Consider the following 26,666-nt stretch of genomic DNA (forward strand, 5'->3'; position numbering starts at 1 on the left):
TCAGCATTACCGATCCAGGGATGACACTGATGCACAAAGATCAGACTGTTTGAGGTCTGGTCGCTACAAATGCGGACGAGTGGTGCTGATGGTTTCAGTGTGGCTGCTCCTGCTCGTATCACCGCCACGACGACGGTCGCCGCCGAGCACTTGCCTAAGGTCATCAGAAGGCAGGTGTACTACGGATCCGAATCATCCTGTCAGGTTCCAATCTATCCAGATCTTTTTTTTGCATGTCCAAAGTATAGATCCTTGCTGAATGACCCCCCCCCCCAAGGAAAGCGATCTACCGCCGGAAGTTTTGCGTCACTGAGAAGTACCAAAAGCTGACTTGTGTGCACGGGCGCACTCCCGCTCGATGTGTATGCATGCAGGGATTCAACATTGGCAGGCGGTTTCTTAGTTTCCCCTTAGAGGTTAGTGATAATTAAGTTCATCATTTTACTTCAGTTAATGCCACCGCTCATCCAGAATACAATTTAACATTGGCAGGGATATGAGGCTTGTGCCTTTGTTAACTGATTGCATGAAGAATGTCATGGCAGGGCTCGGAGTGTTATCACTAAGCTCCCAGAAGATAACGTAAAGCGGAAGAAGAAACAGGTTGATCTGGAATGTACAATCAATACGATGAAGCAAGAAACAATCAATCACAGGCAACAGATGGAAGCAAGCGACAAGAGGAACTAGCATGTGTAGTTGTGGTTGTCGCATTAGCCATGTTCTATGCACTGTTTGCAATGATGATTAGGGGTTTTGTTTGACAGTATTTCTAAAGCACATCTAGAGGTGCTCCAAGTAATGCACATCTAGGTCCTATGCCATTGATGTTACATGAAGATTCGTGCCGATATTTTTCTTTTCCTTTTTTCTTTTCCTTTCTAGTTTGATTATTACTTGCTTTATCAATAAGAAGAGCTCAATGTATTGCTTGCCAACTGTCCTACTCTGTTCGTACCGGTACTGGTGCATAATCCCAAAACTCGTTCCTTGTTTTTGTCCTGAAAAAGGAAACCAGCCAAATAGCCAATAGGAGTCCTGCACAACCCCGGGAATTTGGAGCGACTGGGTACAAATAATTATGTTAATTATATCAGCGGTTAGATAACACATCAACCCCCGCTTCAATCCCCACTTCAATTGGCAGTTCCTCTTCTCTGCATACCCCGCTTAAGTGTCCACCATCTTCATCGTCCCCGGCAGGCCATGCTACACACTGGCACACACTCTGCAGCCCTGTCGAGCAATAGCGAGGACGACAGTTCGGCCAGTAGTCTGGCGCCCGATGATAGGTCAACATCGGAATCATCCCGCTTGTCTTCCATGAGTCCGGCGTCGAGCCCAGACCTCGATTATATCCGGTTCATGGAGGGACGCCGCCTCTGGAGTCGTCAGACGACAACCAGACGAACAAGGAGCCGTCGGAGGACGAAGAAGAGGACGACGGTGATGATGAGGAGAAATGGTCGAACGAGGAGGAGGACGATCACAACATCAATGACGATGACGACGGTAGCGATGATGAAAAGCCAATGGTCAGCGGAAAGAAGCATCCTCGCCAAGACGACGTCGCAGTGCCATCCAACAAGAACAACAACAAGAAGAAGGACTAAATTAAGCAGACTGTATATATCTCTGTTTATCCTGTCAATCTCATCGCAGATGGTTAGTAATATGTATTCGACAAAGATCTTCTACTTATCGCCAACATGTTGGTTTCTGTTGTTCTGTTGTCCTGATGAGAACACAATTCACAAAAAAAGACCGTATGGGCTGTCTATAATGATCACACACAATTCTGATTACCAACCTGTTTGCCGGGTATCACACACATCTTGTTTTTTTGAGAGATCAAACAGTGGGAGAGGCTGCCACTGTGTTTGTATGACTCAAAATTATGGTACAATGTACATAACATACTTACAAGATGCTCATCCTCCACTTTGGGAGGGAGCAACAGCTACTTTATGTTGGAAAGGTCAAGGAGGTGCCATGTTTTGTACAAAAGAGAGAATGAAGTCTCTCTTATCAGTTCTAGTTCTATGCTGGAGGAGGCTAAAATCATGTTTAAATCGTTCAAGCCAAGAATGGAAAGTGGGGGTGGTGCTTCTGAAGTGCTTGTTATTCCTCTCTTTCTAGATACTCCAAGCAGCCTGTAGGAATATTCCATGAACATGGGCTTGGACCAATTAGTGGTTGCGTGGCTTATCCATTGAAGTCTGGATCCATTGTCTTCCCATGTGATCCCAAGGGTGGACCAACATTGCTTACTAAAAGAGCATTGAAAGATCATATGTTCCACATCCTCTTCTATTTGTTGATCACATAGAAGGCAATTGTAATCATCCCCAATGTTGTAGTGCCTCCTCTTGAGCATGTTGCGTGTGTTTAGGCGGTTAGAGAGTAGGAGCCACCCAATCAATTTGATTTTCAACATCGCCTTTGCTTTCCATAGCCATTGGTATGATTGGTGTGCCTGCACATCTCTAAAGTAGAATTTGTACTATCTGTTGGCCTTGTATTCCTTTGATCCCCAGAAGTATGTCCAGGTGTCATGGGGATTTGGGACAACATTGTTGCCTAGATGGGTCACTTTTTGTTGCAAGTCACAGACTTCTTCAAGTGCTTGGACTGAGAGTGGAAGGTGAAATGTTTCATGCAGTGATGTTGACCCTAGGAAAGCTTTAACAGATATATCCTCATGTATTGTGTAGGAGAAGGCTCGCGGGTATGTTTCATCCAGTGTGTTGTCCAGCCACAGATCCTTCCACATGAGTACCGTGGTGCCATCGTGTACATTTGCTTTGGATATACCTCTGTAAATAGGGGTGAGCTTGAACACATCCCTCCACCAGAATGATCTGCATGGCTCTGTGGCATGGGGGATCTTCCTTGCGTAGTAAGTTGACCATATGAGCTCCACCCATGGCAAATCATGTCTGTTGTAGAATTTATGTAGATACTTTAGGAGCAGAGCTTCACTTTGGATACGAAGATTTATTATTCCAAGTCCACCACATTTCTTTGGTTGGCAAACCATGCTCCAGGCCGCCAGCGAGTTACATTTATCCCCTTGTTCTGTCTTTTTTGTCCAAAGGCATTTCCTTCTTATTTTGTCAAGGAGTTCTAGTATCTTTGGTGGCATTTTGAGAGTGCACAGAGCAAAGATGGTTAGGGACGTGATCATTGTATTGAGTAGTGAAAGTTTAGCCCCATAAGATATCAAAGCTAGTGTGCTTGTCATTCTTCTTTCCATCGTGCAAACTAGAGGCATGAGGTCTTGAACTGAGGGCTTGGTTGTCCCGAGGGGTAGTCCTAAGTAAGTGAATGGTATGGTTCCAACTTTACAGCCAAAGATAGTTGAGATCTCATTGTAGCAGCTGGCATCACAGTTGATTGGGATGAGTGTGGACTTGTGAAAGTTTATCTTTAGTCCAATGGAGGCAGCATAGTCAAATAGAATGTCCTTAATTGTTCGGGCTTGATCGGGACAGGCAGGGAGAATGATGATCGTATCATCGGTGTACTAAATCATCGGTAATCATGTTGATTCTGTCATTTGAATGGTAGATGGATTCTCTCTTGTCTGAAGGCATCGTTGATGGCCGCTTGAAGGAGGTCAGCCACAAGCACAAAGATCAATGGTGAGAAAGGATTGCCTTGGTGAACTCCACATTTGCAGATAGATTGCCAACCCGAGACAACATTAAAAAGCACCGCTGACTTGCCCGAGGAGAAGATGCATTTAATCCAGTCAAGCCACTTATCATTTAAACCCATGTGTTCCATAATTGTAATCGTTGTATCATGTACAATTGTGTCAAACGCTTTGGTGAAATCCAGTTTTAGAAGGACGATCTTTTCATTGGAAGCTTGACATTGATGAATGTAGTCCAATGCCCAGGCCAAACAATCTTGTATTGATCGACCTTTGAGGAAGCCATATTGATTACAGTGTACAATTTTAAGTATGAGTTTTTGGAGTCTATTTGCAAGTAGTTTGGTAAGAATCTTGAGGCAACAATTGAGCAATGCGATAGGTCTGAAATCAGATATTGTCTCTGGGGACCGAACCTTCGGAATGAGTGTGATAAATCCGTCATTAATACTCTCAAGATTGAGTCCTCCCTCATAGAACTGATTGCATAGCTCATAAAAGTCTTCTTTAATTATGTGCCAACATTTTTTGAAGAAGACACCGGAGAATCCATCCGGACCAGGTGCATGATCGGCAGGCATTTCCTTGATGACAACATCAATCTCCTCCTTGGTGAAAGGAAGAGTTAGGTGATCCAGTCCCTCCACCTTTTTGATGATATTTTGCAGGTTAAATTCCATTTGGAACAATCCTGACTTTCCCAATCTCTTTTTAAAAGTTTGGTATATGACTGCCTCTTTGCTGGCGTGGTCCTCTACCACCGTGTCATCCGACAGTTTGAGTGTTGGAATTGTATTACGCCTGTATCTCTCTGAGGCCAGGGCTTTCAAAAATTTAGGGTCTTCATCACCAAATTTAACCCATCGAATAGTGCATATCTTTTGCCAGTATTGTCTTCGGTAGTTCAACAGTCGTAGAATGTGTTTCTTCAAAAAATTCCTGAAATTGTGTTCTGGAGTGGTGAGCGTTTTGAGTTTTTCAAGAGCATCAAGGTTGGCCAACACAAGGTTCGATTTTTCGATTGCCACTAACAGTTTAGAAATGCATTTGCTCCACTGTTTTAATTCATGTCTAAGGGCCTTGAACTTTCTGGCTAGTAAAGTAGCTGCATTTGCGTTTTTATGCCTAAAGGGCTTTGACCAGACTAATTGCACCAGTTCAAAAAATCTGGGATGTTCTGTCCAATATGACTCAAACCTGAAGATTTTGCTGCGAGGGGTGGATGTTTCAATTTTGACAACACACGGGATATGATCTGAAACTGGTTTTCTCAAGGGCATAACTATAGTGTTGGGGTAAGAGGAGGTCCAGTTGTTGGAAGTGAGGAACCAGTCTAATTGCTCAAGGAGAGGGTCAATCCGCATGTTGCTCCATGTGTAGGCTCAGCCTTTGATGGGCAGTTCAACTAGCTATTGAGAGCGAATGATGTCATTAAAAGCAATCATGTCATTTGGATTACCTCCAGGTTTGTTTCTGTTGTCGGGGCTTCGGATATAATTAAATTCTCCAAGTAAAAGCCAATCTTCATTAGGCGTGATATTAAGATTATGAAGCCAATCGGTGTAGGTCACTCTGGAATCGCCCTGACACGGGCCATAAATGTTAAATAGGGTCCATTCCTGGGTCGATTGCGTGGAACGAAATTTGATGGCCAAGGCATGCATCTTGTTACGATGAATCGTTTGTGTTCACCTCACTCATTGCAAACGGTTCATCAGAGTGAACTGTATGCCGTATATTGCACACACCTTGATCGGGCTTCCCGTTTCTGTTGTTCTGTCTTATCGCAAACAGTTCATGCAGATCAACCGTATGCCCCTTGAGGGAGTCCTGGATTAGGGGGTGTTCGGGTAGCCGGACTATACCTTCGGCCGGACTCCTGGACTATGAAGATACAAGATTAAAGACTTCGTCCCGTGTCCGGATGGGACTTTCCTTGGCGTGGAAGGCAAGCTTGGCGATGCGGATATTCAAGATCTCCCACCTTTGTAACCGACTCTGTGTAACCCTAACCCTATCCGGTGTCTATATAAACCGGAGGGTTGTAGTCCGTAGGCAATCAACTCCATACACAACAATCATACCATAGGCTAGCTTCTAGGGTTTAGCCTCCTTGATCTCGTGGTAGATCTACTCTTGTACTACCCATATCATCAATATTAATCAAGCAGGAGTAGGGTATTACCTCCATCGAGAGGGCCCGAACCTGGGTAAAACAAAGTGTCCCCTGTCTCCTGTTACCATCCGGCCTAGACGCACAGTTCGGGACCCCCTACCTGAGATCCGCCGGTTTTGACACCGACATTGGTGCTTTCATCGAGAGTTCCTCTGTGCCGTCACAATCAGGAAGGATGCCTCTTCCCGTCTTTAAAGACGGCGCCGTTGCTAAGGGAGCCTTGGCTGTCGGCCAAACCCTCCGGCTAGGTGGTTTCCTCATGACCGCCTGTTCGGCTGTTGCGCCGACGGTGACCTCTCGGGTCATCAAAAGCAACCTACACGTCAGCTCGGAGCTCGTCGAGCAGCTAGATCCAATGGAGCTCCCTTCCGTAAACGAGCTCTTGGATCGCATCGCCGCCCTGGGGGTCGCTACGGATTACGACCAGGTTGGGCTTAAACCCGATCTAAGAGAAATTAACTCTCCCCAAGTCACCCACCACGTTGCCGTGGTAGAGGCGCAGTGCGGCGACCCTTCATCTATTTTAAGGACTAGCTACGTCCGAATTCCCGACTCCTCCAAGCCGGATACCCGCGGAGGGGAGGATGTAACTCAAGACCTGAGCTTAGGATCAGGCAACGGGCTAGATTCGTTGGACAACATCCAAGAATCCGAACTTCAGAGTTCGGAAACTCTTCGGCCTCCGAATCTTGGATTGGGTGAGGTTTCAGATTCAACGACACCCGCCCACCCGAACATAAGCGATCTCTCCCAAATCAGGCAGAGGCCCGAGGAAACAGTACATCATTACTGGGCCAGATTCCTCCTGGTTATGAACAGGATAAAGGATTGCCGCGAGGAAGACGCAATCTCAATTTTCTGCAGTAATTGCACGGACGAGGGAATCCTTAACGCCGTAAGTCGTCGTGATATTACACGCTTCGCTGACTTGGCGTCCATAGTACAAAAATACTGTGCGATGGAAAGCGCCTGGAAAACCGAAATAAAATTTTGGGATAATCCGGCCTTGAATAGTAATCCCGTCCGAACTAAGAGGGTGCATCATCATAGGACACCCGGGATAAACACAAAAAAGCCAAAACCCTCTACAGGGCATGGAACCGTACTGGAAAGGTGGCTTGATGGACCCTGTAGAATTCACAGTACAGAGGACGCCACACCAACTCACAGCCTTAGAGCATGTTGGATACTCCGGCAGGTGGCCAAAATTGGCGAGGACCTCTTAATTCTGGAGGCCGCAGAAAGCCAGCCCGAGGACACCGGTACTGTTCTCACAGTCTTCGAGACTTTCGCATCAAACAATGTGCGAAAAAGAACACTCCGCAGCCTCGCCGAAGTCTATCAAGTTGCAACAATAAATCCATGGAGCGACACTGCCATTACCTTCAACGCAAGTGATGAACCTAGATTCCGAACAGCCCGAGCACCAGCCGCATTGGTCCTCAGTCCCATAGTGGACGGCTTTCGCCTCACCAAGGTGCTCATGGATGGAGGCAGCGGACTGAACCTCATTTATGAGGAAACCCTTCAAAAAATGGAAATAGACTGGAACCGCGTCGAGCGAAGCAGCACAACCTTTAGAGGAATAATCCCCAGTCGGGAAGCGCGCTGCACAGGAAAAATCACACTAGATGTGGTGTTCGGCACGCCGGATAATTACAGGTCCGAAGAAGTCACGTTTCAGGTGGCCCCGTTTAAGAGCGGACATCACGCTTTACTAGGGCGGGAAGCATTCACAATCTTCCAAGCAATACCCCATTACGGGTACATGAAGCTTAAGATGCCCGGGCCGAACGGAATTATCACTCTAGCTAGTGATCCGGACATAGCACTCCGCGCCGAAAACAAGACGGCCGCATTAGCCCTTGAGGCACTATCCGAAGCCTTAGCGGCCGAGGAACTGACTGCGCTGCGCTCCACGGTTAACAGGGATGATGTGATACTCGATAAGAGATCCAAATCCACATCCTTCAAGCCAGCTGACGAAATAGTCAAATTCCAGGTCCATCCAACGGACCCCAATAAAACAGCTTCCATCGGGGCACGACTGAACCCTGATGTAGACGCCGCACTGCGAGAGTTCCTACGAGAGAACTGGGACATTTTCGCCTGGCACCCTTCAGACATGCCAGGGATCCCACGCAGGCTGGCCGAACACAGCTTAAATATCCTAAAAGGATTCAAACCTGTCAAACAAGCCCTTCGGCGTTTTTCCGAACCCAAGAGACAGGCTATGGGAGAGGAGCTAGCCAAGCTATTGGAGGCCGGATTCATTAGAGACATAAAACATCCGGACTGGCTAGCAAACTTGGTGATGGTACCAAAGAAGGACAAATCCTGGCGCCTGTGTGTCGATTTTAAAGACCTTAACAAGGCTTGCCCAAAGGATCCCTTCCCCCTCCCCCGTATCGATCAAATTATCGATGCCACCGCAGGACACGACTCGTTGTGTTTCCTCGACGCATACTCCGGTTACCATCAAATCAAGATGGCAGAATCAGACCAAGCTGCAACAGCATTCATCACACCATACGGCCCATTCTGCTTCAACACAATGCCCTTCGGGCTGAAAAACGCCGGCGCAACATATCAGCGCATGATCCAGACATGTCTGGCAAATCAGATCGGCAAAACAGTGGAGGCGTATGTGGATGATGTGGTCGTCAAATCAAGACATGTCGAATCTCTAATAGACGACTTGAGGCTTACATTCGATAACCTCCGAAAATATGACATCAAGCTCAACCCGGAAAAATGCGTCTTCGGCGTTCCAGCCGGAAAGCTCTTGGGCTTCATTGTATCCGGTAGAGGAATTGAAGCAAATCCAGCCAAGATCCGAGCTTTGTCACAATTGGATATCCCAAAGGACCTCAAACAAATACAAAAATTAACCGGATGCGTGGCGGCTTTAAGCCGCTTCATCTCCCGCTTGGGAGAAAAGGCACTACCCCTCTATCGCCTCCTTCGGCGCACCGAACACTTCGAGTGGACGGAGGCCGCCACGGCCGGACTTGATGAAATAAAAGCCATATTGGCAACAAACCCAGTCCTGGCCGCGCCGAACACCGGCGAACCAATGTTATTGTACATTGCAGCAACACATCAAGTTGTCAGCGCAGTGCTCGTTGTCGAGCGGGAAACGGACGGACACAAATTCCCCCTTCAAAGGCCGGTCTACTACGTATCCACTGTCCTCACTCCATGCAAATCACGGTACCCGCATTATCAAAAGATTGCATACGCGGTATTCATGGCATCCCGGAAGCTACGACACTACTTTCAAGAGTGTTCCATAACAGTAGCCTCGGAAGTACCACTCAACGATATTATCAACAACCGCGACGCAACGGGCCGGATTGCAAAATGGGCCATCGAGCTTCTCCCGTTCGATATAACCTATAAGCCACGGCGAGCTATTAAATCGCAAGTTTTGGCCGACTTCGTCGCAGAATGGACGGAGGCCGAGCTCCCTAAAGAGTACGGCACATATTCAAACTGGATTATGCATTTCGACGGCTCCAAAATGTTGGCCGGACTGGGGGCTGGCGTCGTCCTGACGTCCCCCACAGGAGACACAGTCCAATATGTGCTCCAGATCATGTACATGGATTCCAACAATGCAGCCGAATATGAGGCCCTCCTACATGGTCTCCGGATAGCAGTATCCATGGGTATCCAGCGCCTAGAGGTACGCGGGGATTCAAACCTCGCGATATCCCAAATAAATGGAGACTTCGACGCCAAGGACCTAAAAATGGCAGCTTACCGCAACGCCGTCCTAAAAATGTCAGCTCGGTTCGAAGGGCTGGAGTTTCACCATATAGCCAGAGAAAACAATCAAGCAGCGGACGTCCTGGCACGCATCGGAGCAAAACGCGATGCAGTCCCCCCCAACATCTTTTTGGAAAGATTGTTCAAGCCATCCGTAGCATGGGAGGGGGAACCCGTAAATAACAGCCCGGACCCAGCCGCACCACTCGACGCCGAACAATCTGACACAATTGGAGGCTCTGCCAATGAAATTACACCTTCAGCCCACGTAATAATGGCGGTCATCGCCCCGTGGACAGAACCATTCCTAGCCTACCTTACTAGGCAGGAACTCCCGGAGGACCAAAACGAGGCCCGCTGCATAGTGCGGCGATCTAAAGCCTATAGAGTCCATGAGGGAGAGCTTTATAAGAAAAGCACTACCGGAGTCCTTCAAAGGTGCATCTCCGAAGAGGAAGGGCGGAACCTTCTGGCTGAAATTCATGCCGGACTCGGTGGTCACCACGCCGCTGCTCGGTCCCTTGTTAGCAAGGCTTTCCGTACAAGCTTTTATTGGCCGACGGCCCGGGCAGACGCTCAGGACTTAGTCCAACGATGCGCTGGTTGCCAACTTTTTGCCAACCAAAGCCATATGCCACCCACCGCACTCCAAACTATACCCATCACCTGGCCTTTTGCGGTCTGGGGGCTTGACATGGTCGGACCCCTTAAAGGTGGGACCGATAGGAAAAAATACTTACTGGTCATGGTGGATAAATTCACCAAATGGATAGAAGCCAAGCCTGTTAAAACGGCCGAATCCGGACCTGTGATAGACTTCATATCCGGGGTTGTACACCGTTATGGCGTCCCCCACAGCATCATAACCGATAACGGTACAAACTTTACCGCCGACGAGGTAAAACTCTGGTGCAAAAACATGGGCATCAAGCTCGATTATGCTTCCGTCTATCACCCACAAACCAACGGCCAGGTCGAACGTGCAAATGGTCTTATCATGAGCGGCATTAAACCCAGACTGGTGCGGTCCCTCAAGGAATCTAACACGCACTGGGTAGAGGAGCTCGACTCCGTGCTATGGGGGCTGCGGACCACGCCAAATCGCACCACCGGATACACACCATTTTTTATGGTGTACGGCGCAGAGGCAGTTCTGCCCTGCGACATAATTCATGACTCACCTAGAGTGCGCATGTACGAAGAAAGAGAAGCCGAGCTCGATCGGCAGGACAACTTGGACGCCCTGGAGGAGGAGCGTGACGTGGCAAAAGCCCGTTCCGCATTTTATCAACAGCAGGCCCGAAGATATCAAAGCAGAGAAGTACGGGCCAAAAATTACAATGTTGGCGAACTAGTTCTACGCCTGCCGGATAAGAAAAAGGACAAACTCAAGCCCAAGTGGGAAGGTCCATTCATAATCGACCAAGTCCTGACTGGCGGGGCGTACCGCCTGCGAGATGCGTCGGATAACCGACTCGAGCCGAACCCGTGGAACGCCACCCGTCTCCGAAGATTCTATGCCTAGCGCCGGACTCTGTGTTCGTCTCCTTCCTCTGTCCATTTTTTGCATTTTTCTGTCTTACATTTCTCTCCTTCCCCTCTTTTCTTTTATAGCCCTTAAAGGCTCATCTAGTGACGCGCCACTCGCGCTCATTAAACCTGGGGGCTTCTTTAACAGAAGCTTATTTATACGGGCTTCACGCCCAACACATGCGTCAAACTTCCGCATGTACCTTTTTCTTCACCATTATATGCATCGATATGACTTAAGTTTTGGCCAAGCTGGGTTGCCTGGCTCCTGTGCTTACCCCTACGTTCCCGATTGTTCGGCTAGGTGGTAAAGGGAGCACCTCTGCGATTGTTACTGCCGGGTCAGCCGGATGTGTACCTCAGACTGGGTGAAGCCGAAAGCTAGCGTTCTTAAGGGAATATTCGGTCGGTGAGATAAAAGATGATCTTTTTACTCATTTTATGCGCCCCCAGATGCTTTTTTCTGCGTCTTTTTACGCAGTCCGGACATGCACTTTAGGGCATGCCTCCCAGCGAAAGGAACCCCTAACGGAACTATTCTCTCTGGAAGATGTTTCTTACTAACCATGTAATATAACATAACTAGTTGGGCACTTGTCTGATAAAGCACTAATGACCCCTACGCCTGGTCTCCACGCATACCACGGTTCTTATATAACCGCTATGGTATTCGGACACACTCCGGACCGTCAGGTCCCGAGGTTGAAGCGAAAAGGTCGGCAACGACAAACGATCTACAATCCGGCTAGAAGGCATTACACATGTCAATTCAAAATTACATAGTCATTCTGACTGATTGTATTCCTCTTCTATACCATCTAACAGGCTGTCTAATTTACAGTCCTGCTGGGAATACTTCGCGGCCAACTCTACTTGGCCGTATACTAAGCTCACAGGGATCTCCTTCCCGTCAGGCCCCACTGGTCCGACCTCGGCCATGTGGTTTGGGTCAGACTTCGTAAAACGGGTCTTCACCATGGCCCAGGCTTCCCTAGCGCCTTGTCGGCAGGCCGATATCTTCCACAACCGGAAGCGCCGCCGAGCTCCCTTCAGCTTCTCCGCAAGCTCTCCAAGGCCCTCGGGCATGGAGTGGGCAGGCCATAAGGCTTGGGCAACACCTCGCATCGCCTGCCGAATTCGCTCGTGCAGTTGCATGAGTTCGGGAAGAAGGTCACCCGTAGAACCGGGCATCTCCTCTGCAGGACGACCTGTGAGCATACCTACAGACATTACTCTGTTAGTCGACTTCCTCGCCGAACTCTTTTTTCAAAGTTCGTTCAAGCACTTACTAAAAATGCCGCGTCGAAGCCGCTGATTCTCCTTCGTGGAGTCCGACAGCTGGCCACGAACATCTTTAAGTTCGACGTCCAGCTTGGTGTTGGCATCCTGAAGATCATTCTTCTCTCGCCTCACCCTTGTCAACATACTCTCACCGGCCTTTAGCTGGCGTAAGAGTTGTTGCTTGTCCGGATCGAGTCCGGCGCCATCTGCAATATGATTTGTCAGATTTACACCCACACCGCACAATACTAATCTTTCGAAGTGTATCTTACCTGAGGGGGTCTCTTTGGACTCCCCTGCTGCGGCTAGTGCGGCCTCTAGTTGGGCCTTGCACTTTTCCAGCTCCTGGGACAGCACAGTATTCTTCTTTGTAAGAACCTGCATATTAAAAGATCCTTAAATCAGTTGCTCTAACTGTTTCAAGTCTCGGGGGATACTCGTATATATATATATATATATATATATATATATATATATATATATTTGACCAAAATTTTCTTACCCGTATGTCTTTTACATACTGCTCCATGGCTCTGGCTAAACCATTTTGAGCGGCACGGAGGTATGCATCTCCCGAATTAAAGGCATCTAAAGCCTCTTGGGAGAAACAAGCGTCGCATAGAACTATCCGGCGACGCCTATGGTTCATGGCACTCTCCACTTCAGAATTTGTGGCAGACAACCTGTCATCATCCTCTGTCGGAGGAGCGTCCAGTACGCGCCTTGTGCTCGCCTCCGCTTCCTGGACAGCAGTTGGAGCCTGGCTGGTGGAGGCGCGATTGGCAACCTCTCCGGATGTAGTCCGGCGAGGTCTCTTCGTTCTGAAGATAGCACGAACGTTAAATATGTCCTGACAGAATAACACCAGGGAAACAGAGGGTGCGCTATACCTTTGTGCCGGCATCTCAGTCCGGACTTCATTCCTTTTTGCCCCACGGGGCCCTGCGGCCCCTCGTTGGCTAGCCGCCGCAGGTTCGGCCTCCTGCCTCGGAAAACTCCCCTGCAAAACACGGTTGTCATCAGAAACACCGGAATACGCGAGGGTGCAATCTCTCTCAAGGGAATGAGACTCCGGTTTCTGTCACCTGGGAGGCCGGAATTAACCCTGGGTAATCAGCCATGATGGCTACCAAGGTATTGTCCTTGCTTAGCTGATGGAACACCCCGTCGATAAGATCCACCGATATGTCCGGATCCTCTTCGGAGTCCGGATTGAGGGACCGTTCTGGGTCCTCGGGCTGTGGAGGGCGGCTGCTTATGTCCTTTACCTCCTGTCGCAATTCCTGCATTGAAGTCGTTAGACTACCTATCTAACCATGGGAGTATAAAACAAACGGGCAAGTGCAATTGTTCACTTACCCAACTTGGAGGATCGTACATACTAAATCCGGCCTGCGGATTGGCGCGGAGGAATTCCTCCTTTTCTCCCTTATACAAAGAGGATAAGATCTTTACTAAGGCGGCGGCTGAGTCCGGCCCCTTACGACCGTAACGTGTGGCGTCATCCTCCCCGTTGAAATCCCACATGGGGTGGCCTCTATATTGATGCGGCTGCACCCCCCGCATAATGCATGCGGCCATGACTCCGATCATGGTTAGTCCGGAATGAGCCAACAGTCTTATCCGGCCCATCAGGTAAACGACGTCTCTGTCACTTTCTCTTTGAGAGCTCCACGGACGCCAGCTCAAGCGTTTCTTCAATGGAGCACTGTTGAACTCAGGGAGACCGACCCGGATAGGGTCCGATAGCGGGACGTCATCTATGTAAAACCATTCCGAAGGCCAGTCCTCGGACACCTTCTTTGGGGTTCCGGATAGGTATCCGGTCCCGGCGATGCGCCATACTTCGGCTCCGCCACTTGATATATAGACCCCTTTTGAGAATGGGGCACCAGACAGAATAACCTCTTCCACAGCGCGAAATGAGCCTCAACGCCTAAAAATAGCTCGCAAAGGGCGACGAAACCCGCAATATGTAATACGGAGGCGGGTGTGAGATTGTGCAGCTGGAGGCCGTAGAACTCCAGAAACCCGTGGAGAAATGGATGAATTGGAAACCGCAGTCCTCTTATTAGATAGGGGACGAGGCACACCCGCTCTCCTTTAGAAGGATTGGGGGTGCTCTCCGCTTGTTTTCCGCCATTATAGGTGGCGAGACCGGCTCGGACCGGGACCATGCATGCCTGAGGGAGGAATCCCTGGGCCTGAAGTGATGCTAACTTGCTATGCGGGATGGTGCAACTCTCCCTGTCCCCGGGTTTGGGACCGGAGGGGCGAGGGGAGGAGCTGCGACGGCTGGTCATGTCGGAATGGACCTTTGCTGGAAGCGCTCTAATGATAACTCGCGGAAAGGAGAAGATGTGGTCTGGACCTAAATCCCCATCCCGTTAAATAGGCGGCTCGTTTATACGGCTAGGGGTGTGGATGTAGAAATGCCCCGGCTTTTCGCATTTGTTTGAACACGTGGAAGACGGCCATTATTGGGCATGGAAGCCGAGGAGGACTACATTACAAAAATCGGACATTATTCCTACAGGTACACAAGATTTGGAGAGGAACCCGCCTTGCAATGCCGAACAATCTGCGCGCCGGACTCATCGTCATTGAAGCCTGGTTCGGGGGCTACTGAGGGAGTCCTGGATTAGGGGGTGTTCGGGTAGCCGGACTATACCTTCGGCCGGACTCCTGGACTATGAAGATACAAGATTGAAGACTTCGTCCCGTGTCCGGATGGGACTTTCCTTGGCGTGGAAGGCAAGCTTGGCGATGCGGATATTCAAGATCTCCCACCATTGTAACCGACTCTGTGTAACCCTAACCCTATCCGGTGTCTATATAAACTGGAGGGTTGTAGTCCATAGGCAATCAACTCCATACACAACAATCATACCATAGGCTAGCTTCTAGGGTTTAGCCTCCTTGATCTCGTGGTAGATCTACTCTTGTACTACCCATATCATTAATATTAATCAAGCAGGAGTAGGGTATTACCTCCATCGAGAGGGCCCGAACCTGGGTAAAACAAAGTGTCCCCTGTCTCCTGTTACCATCTGGCCTAGACGCACAGTTCGGGACCCCCTACCCGAGATCCGCCGATTTTGACACCGACACCCCTCATCGCACACGTAACTATAATCTGAACCGTGTTTGATGTATCATTCATCGCAAACATTTTGAATCATTTCTGATGGTTTTTATACAACACCGTTTGCGATTATTGCTTCGCACATAGTTTCTCGAAGGGTCTCTGATCGTAGTGTCGCGGTAGTAGCATCTTGCAGTAGTGTGTAACCCCTTGTACAAAGCCATGACCATACTCTGAGCAACAGAGAATAAATGAAGCGCTGGGGCCCCCGGCAAGTTGCATGCATGCATAAGTATTGCATGAGCATTGCATACTCATGTAGATAGGATCGCATCTAGCATCATTTCCATATGCATAAAACTGCAGGTTCCTACCGGGGATTCGGCCTCTGAGGGAAGCTGGAAATGTGAACCAACACTGCGATATCTGGCAAGCTAAACTGATAAGTTCTATCTCTTGTTCGTACGTGTTCTGTAAGCAAGAACTTGTGCATAGGAGAACCTTGCCGCTTTTGGAAGCTTAGGTGTTCCCATCACTTGACTCGAACGTTGCTTCGGTCAGGATGGTCGCAGTGGCCTTTGCTGAAAAAACATTGGCAGGGGCTGGTCCCTCACCCCAATCTGTGCCTGGTAGACTTAGTTCCCCAACAACAAAATAGAGGGTATCGACAGGATAGCTGTCAGGACCCCGACTCAATGCCACATCGATCTAGCATGTAACACCTCATATCACTTTGCGGCCTCACGCACGGTATTCCCACGGGTGTCGCCTTACCTTAGCCCGGGACCGTTTGCGCCTTTTGGCACACATATATGACAGTGTCGCTAGCATCCATATGATAAGGAGCCCGGGCTGACATGGCTAGTCGTAAACCCAAAGTGGCACAGACTTACAGGGACAGGCATCCATGATCCAGCATCGAACGTGTCGGTCATCAGCGAGTGAATCCAGGCTGTAGCACTGGGCTAGCAGGACTCCGGTGAACCGGGCTGTAGCAGGCTAACAGGACTCCGGTATTCATCGCGTGACATTTCCCCGAAGGGACAGACACAGGAACGAAGAAGGACACATGCCGACCAGCCTAAGTGTTCCGGAGCAGTAGCAAGCTACCATGGCTCGGTGGAAACACTAGGAGACATTTCCCGGTAAGAGAGGCTACTAAAGATAAACAACTAGATAGTCAGATCCCACACATACCAAGCATAGCAATAACATACACACAATATGCTCGATATGTGCAAATACAACATGGCATCACAACATGACTCTACAACTCAAGTATTTATTCAATAGGCTCCGAGGAGCGAGATATTACAAACAGGGGTCTCACGACCCAACATTCAGAGCATACAAATCAAAGCACAAGCGGAAGCTATCATGTCTGAGTACAGACATCTATAAATGAAAAAGGCTGAGAAGCCTGACTATCTACCAGATCCTGCCGAGGGCACAAGATCGTAGCTGAGGTAACAAGCTAAACGTCGAAGACCACGCGGAATTACTAGTGAGACTGAAGTCTCTCTGCAAAAACATAAAATAGGCAAACGTGAGTACAAATGTACCCAGCAAGACTTACATCAGAACTATCTACATATGCATCATTATCAACAAAGGGGTGGTGGGGTTTAACTGCAGCAAGCCAGCTTTGACTCGGTGGCTATCCTAAACTACGACTGCAAGCGACTCTTTTGAGGTGACGCACACGAGTCCACATATTCACCATATCAATACACCACTATGGATCCGCTCCCGTCTCCCTACGAGAACGCCATCCATAGCACTCACGCTTATCTTGCGTATTTTAGAGTATCCACTTTCACTTGTCTATGAACTGATATAAGCAACCCATAAGTCCTTTTCCGCGGACACGGCTATTCGAATAGATCATATTAACCCTGCAGGGGTGTACTTCTTCACACACGCTCTCACCACTTACCGACGTTTACACGACATGTACTCGGCAACCTTCAAGCGGAAGCCCAACGTGGGTGTTGGCCACGGCCTGCCTAAACACTCGAGTCTCTAGTCCAGGTTTATCGCCTATTCGGGTTCCATCCATGAGGAGATCCGGCCGGAGTTTCGCTCACAGCCCCAAACGATGTGAACAGGGTTCCCGAGACACCAAACGGGCGCCCGGTACACCGTGCCACGTGCCTACCGCATCACAGCCCACCCCTCCGGTCAGCGCTGCCCACGGCCTCCAGCATACTACAAACACCAGAAACTACTTGCAACTCCTGGACAGAGGACAAGGGTGATCAAGAAGCCGAGAGGGTCCATTGGTTTCGGGCCCAATGCGTGGTAGTAGCTGAATCATGGATCACAAACACAGAACTCAGTTCCTGAGGACGACTGCAATGAGACAACCCACCATGTACTCCTACATGGCCTCTCACCGCTACCTTTACCAAATCGTATTCACACACTTAGCTCACACACAGTAGGACAGGTTCACACGCCTCTGATTCATCCCCGATGAATCAGACCCGACTCAACTCTAAGCAGTAGCAGGCATGACAAACAAACATAAATGAGTAGCCACATCAGGGCTCAAACAACTCCTAATCATGCTAGTGGGTTTCATATATTTACTGTGGAATGACAGGTCATGCAGAGGATAAAGGGGTTCAGCTACCGCAGCAAGTAACAGATGAATCATTGTTGCCCTAATGCATTAAAAGAGAGCAGGAGCGAAAGAGTAGGATTGTATAGGAATGAACAAGGGGGTTTTGCTTGCCTGGCACTTCTGAAGATAACATTGAGTCTTCATCAGTGTCAACGATCACAACGTCGGAACATCGTCTACCGGGAGGGAACAGATACCGGCAACAAAGAAGAACACAATCAATGCAATGCACAATATGATGCATGATCATGACATGGCAAAATGAATGTGTTTTGGGCTAATGCAACTAGCAACAGATTAAATGAAGTTGGTTTGAATACAAGATTCAAATTCAAACTCCATATGTGATTATTCAAATGCCATTTAATTGATTTGTGCTAAACAGCAGCTATAAGTTGTTCTAATATGCATGAAAATGGTACAGATGGATTCCTTGAATTTTTCTAATAATTTTTCATATATAAATTATTTAATTTGGAGTTACGGTTAATTTTCTATGATTTATTGAAGTTTAGGGCATTTTCTGAAATTTCCTGAATAATAATAAATCCAGAAATGAATTATGGCGTCAGCACCACGTCACTGTGACGTCAGCAGGGTCAACTGGGCTGGCTCGGGTCAAACCTGACGTGTGGGGCCCATATGTCAGTGTACTTAGTTTAACTAAATTTAATTAGTACTAATCCTAATTAACTAGCAGGGCTGGGCCCCACCTGTCATTGACCCAAGGGGTCAAACTGGGCCCACCCATGGTCAACTGAGTCAGCGGGGTCAATCCCGCCGGCGACTCGATGCCGGCGAGGCCCGAGACGGTGGCGCGGCTCGGATTTGAGCTTCAGGCGGTGGTTTTGGACGCGGTTTGCGGCTACGGAAAGCTAGGAGTCTTGCGCATCCAACGGAGGCAACAACTCGCGACGGAGTGGGCTAAATCGACGACGGCGGCAGCTTTTGCGGCGGCCGAAGTTCAGCGGGGAGGGGAGAAGGGGCTGCGGTGCACTAGAGGAGGAGCGGGTGGTGGCTACGAGCTCCTGGTGCTTCGCTGAGCACGACAGTGGGCTCGGGAGCGAGCTGCGGTGGCTGTGGCCACGGCCACGCCATGGCCGGCGGCGAGAAACTCTCGGCCGCGGTGGGAGATGGGGCTAGGGGGCGAGAACGGAGGGGGCGAGCACAGGAGAAGCAGCAGGGGCTCACAGCGGATCCATTTGAGGCGGAGACGAGGCCGGGTGAGCGTCGGAGGCAGCACAGGGTCGCCGGAGATCCGGCGGCCGAAGGTAGAAGACGACGATGGCGGCGACGTTGCAGGGCTTCCGGAGGGCCGTGGATCGGTAGGGAGGAAGAGGGGGTCGAGGCGGAGCTTCTGAGCTCAGCGGAAGGGCGAGGGGTGGCCGGTGGCTATGGATGCGACGGCGGCAGCGGCTCTCGGTCATGGGGGGGAAGCAGAGGAGCGAGGGGGAGGGAGGTCCAGAGAGCGAGGGAGAAGTGAGAGGGGGTCGGGGAGGCGCGTGGCGTCACCGGGGCATCGAGGAGGAGCCAGGCAGGCTGGGAGGGAGGAGGTGGCCGGGGCGCGTGGCCGCGCGCGCCACCGAGCAGCTTCGGGGCGAGGGGGAGGAAGACGACAGGGGGAGAAGCGGCGGTGGGCTGGGCCGCTGGAGGAGCTGGGCCAGGTGGGCTGAGAGGTGAGCACCAGGTAAGTTTTCTCTCCTCTCTGCTTTTATTTCTATTTAATTCTATTTTCTATTTAATTGCCACTGAATTCAAGTTCAAACAAATTTGAAAACAGTGCCAAAACTCCCCTGGATAATTTTATGTCACTTAAGGTCTACTCCTCATAAACATAAAATATCTCAGGGCATTTGAAAATATATTCATTATATATTATGAATATAACTCCAAATTCAAATAAAATATTGATTTAAAATCAGAACCCAAATAATTCCTTAGAAATGTCCCAAAATTTTGGTTTGATTTATAACTCTTGCCAAAATTGTCGGAGCTATTTCTAGGGCATTTTGGATTTACTGATTGCAATTTTAGGGTTTCTTGCCCCTTTATTAAAATGATTTCCGAGGCTTTCAATTTCCTCATTTCAACTTTCGGAATATAGACATGATGCACACATGAAGCTAGCCTAGAGCATTACCAGAAGCTAGGGATGTGACAACTGCCTGCCGGGGAAAACTCGTCTATTTCAAAATATAGAGGCATCCCACCTCTGCATGGATAGATACATGCACGAGTCCCCGACAAGGTTCATCATTTTCATTTAATATGCTGATCAAACAAGTACAAGCCTTACAGGACACATACATGGATTAAAGAGATTACATTATTTGAACAAAAATTTGGCGAGTTCCTGTAGATTTAAGATTGAGAAAAGATAAGTGCCCTGTAATGCCCTTGTCCCTCTCCTCCTAGGCACGATGGTAGAAAGCAAAGAGGGCAAAAGGTGCACCTGGGTAGAAGCCCAGCCTGACCCCGTTGGGCTCCAGGAGAGGTAGACTGGCAGGGACGGGAGGGCAACGGCGAACGCATTGATGGAGAGCATCGCGGAGGCGACCCGTCCACCACCACCACTAGGGCTAGCAGGACGCGGCGGGGCTAACAGAGGTGCAGCCCGCGAGGAAGCCTGCCGAGGTCTAACTGGAAGGCTGCTGGAGGAATCCAGGAGGCAGCATCCCCACCTCTGCATCCAACTCCCCAGCAAATCACCTTGCCGGGAAGGAGATGCAGGTGCAGATGATGGTACTGCCGCCTGATGAAGATGGTGCGGGTGACGCTCAACGAGAGCCAGAGTCGTCACCCTCTCGGTCGTTGCCATCGTCATTACCGTCACTGTCCTCCTCATCGCTTTCGCTTGAGGAGGAGCTTTCTTCATCGATCGAGCTCTCCACGCAGCACCCTAAGCAAGCTCCCGAGCAGCCAAAGATCTTGATGGAAAGCAGGCCACTCTCCAATAATTTAAACTGGAGAACGTGCCCCTCCGACAAGATATGGGCTCGAGCAAACATCTTCCAGCTGCGGCGGAGGTATATAACATAAGGAGCAGGGAAGTCAACATCCACCCGCATACCACCATACCCACAACCCCTCATGTGCAACCTTAGTGCACGGGGCGGTTCGAGCTCCATCACCCTTGCAAATGGGGTAGGGAGGCAGAGATGGCCGCACAGAGGCTTGTACAGCTTGATGATGAACTCCCGCAGCTGGTTTCCGACATGGCCTTCCATCGAAGGAGGAGCCTCTGGTGGGGGCATGGACAGAGTGCCACCCCGTCCTCCTCCCCCTTGAGCGCCGGGACGACCCCGACCTCACCCCTCCCTCCTCCTCTCACGGCGGTTCCGCCGCTGCATGGTCCGAAAGAGGGGGATACATTGTCAAGTAGAAGCTCTCGTCGCAGTCGCCGGAGTTCCACCATGCCCTCGTCCCCTCACCATGACAAGCAAAGAAAGTTTGAGGAAGGGAAGAAGGGAAATTTGCGTGAGCAAATGCACAGCTCCTTCCCCCTTTTATAGAAGGACGAGGTAGGGGTGGCCTATCACTCAGGGAGCAGCCGCCCCGCTTCCCCAATAGGGCCTCCCTGCACATTTAGCGGCTCGGGAAATTAGGTGTCGGTGTCAAAGCCGACCGATCTCGGGTAGGGGGTCTTGAACTGTGCGTTTGAGGATCAAAGGTAATAGGGAACATAGGGAACACAATGTTTTACCCAGGTTCAGGCCCTCTTAATGGAGGTAAAACCCTACGTCTTGCTTGATTGTATTTGATGAGTATAGGGGTTACAATAGTCAATCTACCTTGAGATCGTAATGGCTAAACCCTAGATGTCTAGCCTATATGAATTTTGATGATCTCTACGGACTAAACCCTCCGGTTTAATATAGACACCGGAGGGGCCTAGGGTTGTACAGAGTCGGTTTACAGAGGAAGGAAACTACACGTCCAGATGCCAACCTTGGCATCCACGCAAAGGAGAATCCCATCCGGACACGGGGGAAGACCTTCTACCTTGTATCTTCACGGACCATCAGTCTGGCCCATCACACACTGGCCAAACACCCGAGGACCCCTTAATCCAAGACTCCCTCAGTAGGCCCTGAACCAGTCTTCAATGACGATATGTCCGGCGCAGGTTGTCTTCGACATTGCAAGGCGGGTTCTTCCTCCGAATACTTCAAAGTAATCTTATGAATAAAAGAGATGTATCCTACTCTGTATAACAGTCACAACCCTCAACCACGAAGGCAAAATACTTAATCAAAGTAAGGTTTGTAAATTGACAACTTTTTTCGGCGAAACGCCACGTCTGGCCTCTTTATCATTTCGAACCATTTTTTGGCCTCCCGCTTCGCGTTTCGAGGTGCAACCTCTAATGACACGTCTTGTCAAAGCAGAGATTGTGTCTGCTTGTTGCGGGATCCCCATCAATACGGGTTTCGCTAATCCAAGTGTGCCATTCGCACAACCCCTTGGGAACATGCAAGTTTTAAGGCATGAGGGGGGCGCTTGATATTCACCGCCTATATAAGTCGATAAAGATCCCTTCTTTTTACCCCATGCCTTCTTCCTTCCTCTCCGTACCCATCCTCAAGCTACAGTGCCCAAGCTTTCATCTTTCCCACTGCCACCAACTTCTCCAGCCATGTTCGGATCCAGCTCATAGGGCAAGAGGATGACCTCATCCGTCTTGGAGAAGGATGTCAAGGAGCTCCACGAGGCGGGGTACCTGACTGCGGACATCATGCACAGGCTTCCTACCAAAAAGCAAGTCATCCCCAGTTTGGAGCCCGGCAAAAGAGTGGTTTTTATCCCCCACTTCTTCCGGGACTAGGGTTTCCCCTCCACCCCTTTGTCCGCGGCCTCATGTTCTACTACAAGCTAGATTTCCATGATCTAGCCCCAAATTCGTTCCTCGACATCTCGGAGTTTATCATCGTGTGCGAGGTGCTTCTCCGCATCCCCCACACTTCGGCCTATAGCTCAAGGTCTTCAACGTGAAGCCAAAGGTGGTCGACGGGTAGCACACGGACTGTGGGGGTGCCATGGTGAGCAATCTCCCCAACACTACCTGGCCCAAAGGAGCCTTCATGGAGACCGTCAAGGTATGGCAGCAGGAGTGGTTCTACATCACCGAACCTCACGGTGCCGGTTGGACAGCCACTCCTGAGTTCAGATACAGACCCCGTATGCGGCTCACGTTGTGGACCAACAAGTGTCTGGACTTGGGGTCGACCGACGAAGTGATGATGCTGCAAAAGCGCGTCAAAAATATGATAGGCATGAACACCAGTCTCGCTGACGTGATTCAGGTGATGCTTTTCCACCGGACCCTCCCCTGCCAGCGCCGGCCTCTCCATATGTGGGAGTTTAATCCGGAAGGGCCGCGGACCCTGTAGCAATTCTTTGGCACAATGCACGAAGAGATCTGGAAGCTGCTCTCCAAGGCCCAAAAGACGTGGCCGAAGAAGACCGACGACATCGGCCTTGACAGTGCGAATCCGGCCACTCCGGTAAGTATTTTCATTCCAAACATAACTTCGGTTCAAAAATCAAAGGGTATACTGAGTTTTGCATTCCTCATTCAGGGTTGGACAACGAAGGCAGAGCAGATAAAGTGTCTGGCTCCACTACTTGAAGACCCAGCCATTCCTCTGTTAACGAGGATGCTGGTCCCGGGGCTGTATCAGGCGCCGAAAAGAAGGCCAAGAAGAAGAGCAAGGAGGCCAAGGGTGGTCTCCACCATAAAGGTACTTCACACGCTGTGTCCGGAGATACTAAAGTTCTCTCCTCCCACGAGGAAGATGAAGACGAAGAGGAGGAGGAGGCAGAAAGCAATTCTCCCCTTAAGGGGAGGAAGAAGAAATGGGCCGCCTCCATAGACCCGAAGCGGGGGCGTCAAATAGGGGGAAGATAACCCTCTTGGATGATTCGGACATGCATGCCGAACACTCCCCCAAGAGGCACCCTAGGGAAAAGCCCCTAGCCACATCGGAAGTGCCAAAGGACACCTTACCGACATTCGGTCTTTTATGATTCTAATATAACATATTATATACTGCGTTTTAGTCCGGCGCGCGACCTCCCCCAGCCATCATCATCTGAGGGGAACTCGGTGGCACCGGAGATGGTGGAGAGTAAGACACCTCCGCGAGCCTCTCCGCCAACCACAGTGGATAACACTGAGGTGTTGTCCCGAAGGGCTTCTTCGGGCCACGGAGAGGTGTAGGAGGCTGCCAAGATGGCGCCAGATGGTAATGCCTCGGCTGCTGAAAACATGGGGGGCACAACCCCCATGGAGACTAACGACGGGGGCCCTGACTAGTCCGGCCCCCAGCCAACACCATTCCGGAGACCCATGGGGCTCTGGAATCAAGGGAGCAACCCCCTTCGAAGGAGGGGGGAGTACCAACTACGGCGGAGACCTCCACTAATCCGGAGGCGCCGAACACTCTGTTGGAGGCACTGCAACGTGCTTCCATCATGGAGGAGCACCGCACCCTGATGGGTGTGGTGATTGAGAAGGTTCAGTCCGCTAAGAGCGGGCTGAACGAAGCCTTCACCAGCGTGCTAACAAGCTTTGAGGTATGCGATGTAATATTTGGTGTATGGTGGAACTCTAAGTGGAGATCTTTCACGAATTGGAGGGGGAATCCCCAAGAAGAAGATGAACACAAGAGGGAAAACACTCAATTGACTAGATCCAATCACACATATGCTAGATCCAATCACACAAAGAGAGATACAATGATTCAAAGACAACAAAGGAAAGATACAAGGTGCTAGTTAATCCCAATCCTATGAGGAATGAGGTCTTGGTGATCCTATGATGGGGATCTATCCACTAGGGATCTTCACCATAGGAGGTCTTGATCTATCCACTAGGGATCTTCTCCATAGGAGGTCTTGATCTCCAAGGGAGAGGTCTCTCTCTCTCTCTCTCTCTCAAGAGGAGGAGTGGTACAAGGAGCAAAGCTCGCATAGATCATGTCATATCCTTTGCTAACCCTAACAAATGACCTAGGGACGAAATATATAGGTGGCTGGAGGTGAGGGACGAGTGGAGGGGCAAAAGGGGCATCTCCCGTCCAACTCGCGGGTAGGCCCGTGCGCATGGGCTAAGTCAGCCCCGTGGGCACGGGGGTCCCGTGGGCATGGGGTCTTTTGGGGCCCGTGCGCACGGGGTATCCAGAAAGTCTCTGGATAGGCCGTGCACTCGGGGTCCAAAAGGCCCGTGCGCACGGGGTCCTCTGAACCGTGCTTCTTCTTCCATCTTCTCGCCTCCGTCTTCCTTGCGGTCTTCTCGTCCTTCTCCTTGGACTCGGCGAGCTTCCTTCTTTTGTGTGTTCTCCTCGTGGATGGTGTAGTTGTACTCTTCCGATTGGGTTCCTCCTTGAAGAACATGTAGCTCTGCTCACACCTATGCATGCACACGAGATAGGGGTCAACTAGTATACCATCCTTGAAGGGTACAAGTGGACACATGTAAAGGAGACGATTCACCTTTGTAAGCATGAAGTAGATGTCACACGTGTCACTTGACGAAGTGGCTCTTGACATGGTGATGTCCATAGGATGCTCCGCATCATCTCCTCCCCCTCGGGAAAGATCCGACCTCGTATCATGATCGTCATCACCATGGAAACGGTTGTCGTGGACGGACTTGTAGTTGGACGGAATTGAAGACATGACGCAATCCAAGTACTCCAAGGTGTCTCCGGAGTGGTATACATGCAAAAAGAGCAAACACAAGCGACACTCAGAAATACAATGGTTAGCACACACAAAGCGTCCATCAAATGAGCATAAGTCCTTGCGGCAAGATTGATCGTGACAAAGCGCATGAAGCTTATCAAGATGATGTAAAATGACATGTAGAGCATTCATGGGAGGAAAAGCATTCATTGTGCACACAAATGTATTGTGAATGTGATCAATGCAACCACGGTGCAAAATGATGTCATAGTGAGACGGTTTATCAATAACATGAATATGGTAATGGATGCTCAATATGAATGAGTTATCATGCAAGTGATGGTAAGCAATATGATCATGATGTATGAATATGCCATCAAGAAAGATCACAACAAATTTGCTAATGAAATGCACAAGCTCATATATCATGGATGACATAGAAAGACAAGATGCAACAAGGCAATCGTAATATGAGTCAATCCATGCATAAGATGCAAATTTGTCATGTGTATGATATGTCCATCGAGCATGAAATGTGTGAACACAATCAACAAATATGGAGGTGTTGGTATACAATGCTCGATGCTGTGGCATGAGTGGAGGTTCGAAGGTGCATCCAATAAGTCCGAGCGCTCCTCAACTTGAAGGTTCATGGGTTCCATCTCTAATGTCGTCCTCCATCCAATAGATGTAACATTTAGACAAGAAGAAGGAAACAACAATGAGTGACCCATCCAATATGCATATTTGAGGATGGCTCAAAGGGAAGGAGTTCACCTTTAGGAGATTCTCGCAAATGTTGGTGTTGCACATCATGTATGCCTTCACATGATCAAATTGTCTCATGATGGTA

The sequence above is a fragment of the Triticum aestivum genome, chromosome 2A (genome assembly GCF_018294505.1).
Source record: "Triticum aestivum cultivar Chinese Spring chromosome 2A, IWGSC CS RefSeq v2.1, whole genome shotgun sequence".
Classification (NCBI taxonomy): Eukaryota; Viridiplantae; Streptophyta; class Magnoliopsida; order Poales; family Poaceae; genus Triticum; species Triticum aestivum.